Raw genomic sequence first — 532 nt, forward strand, 5'->3', positions numbered from 1 at the left:
CCCCACACCGGGATCGGGGAGAGCACCGTCCCCACACCGGGATCGGGGAGAGCACCGTCCCCACACGGGGATCGGGAGGAGCGCCGTCCCCTCCCTGGGATCGGGGGGATCACCGACCCCGCCCCGGGATCGACGGGACACCGACCCCGCACCGGGATCGGGGGGGGGAGCACCGTCCCCGCTCCGGGATCGGAGGCAGCCAGAGGCGCTGGAACATTATTATTTTTAGGGACAGTAAAAAAAATGTTGCGATGACTGCTCCTTCCAGGAAGCCTCATTAATACTAATTATAGCTCCTCATTACAGTCGCATTACATTTCTGTTAAGAAATGCCTTGAAAGGTACAAACAGGCGGGACTGTCGGGTCAGTAATGAAATGAGCGGAATAAAGTATGTGCCTTTATGAAAAAGATCTTGAGAAGGTCTGCAATACTTAACCTTAGAGACAGTGCACCTGGAAATAATCTGAGGCTGAAATAATCATCATCCCAGTGTGAGGAACACATTAATTGGGTGAAAAAAACATTTCAAA

Source organism: Neopelma chrysocephalum, unplaced genomic scaffold, assembly GCF_003984885.1.
Source record: "Neopelma chrysocephalum unplaced genomic scaffold, ASM398488v2 Primary Assembly neopelma1_70, whole genome shotgun sequence".
NCBI classification, from domain to species: domain Eukaryota; kingdom Metazoa; phylum Chordata; class Aves; order Passeriformes; family Pipridae; genus Neopelma; species Neopelma chrysocephalum.